Genomic DNA, 310 nt, shown 5'->3' with positions numbered 1-310 from the left:
CAGCAGGCCAAGCAGCATCATAGGAGCAGGAAGGCTGACGTTTCGTTCTGATGAAGGGTCTAGGCCCGAAACATCAGCCTTCCTGCTCCTATGATGCTGCTTGGCCTGCTGTGTTCATCCAGCTCTACACCTTGTTATCTCAGATTCTCCAGCATCTGCAGTTCCTACTATCTCTGATAAAAAAATTTTTTATTCGTTCATGGGATATGGGCATTGCTGGCTGGACCAGCATTTATTGCCCATCCCTAATTGCCCAGAGGGCAGTTAAGAGTCAAACACATTGCTGTGGGTCTGGAGTCACATGTAGGCC

Source organism: Rhincodon typus, chromosome 16 (genome assembly GCF_021869965.1).
Source record: "Rhincodon typus isolate 14 chromosome 16, sRhiTyp1.1, whole genome shotgun sequence".
NCBI classification, from domain to species: Eukaryota; Metazoa; Chordata; class Chondrichthyes; order Orectolobiformes; family Rhincodontidae; genus Rhincodon; species Rhincodon typus.
Note: the sequence above shows the minus strand (reverse complement) of the source record.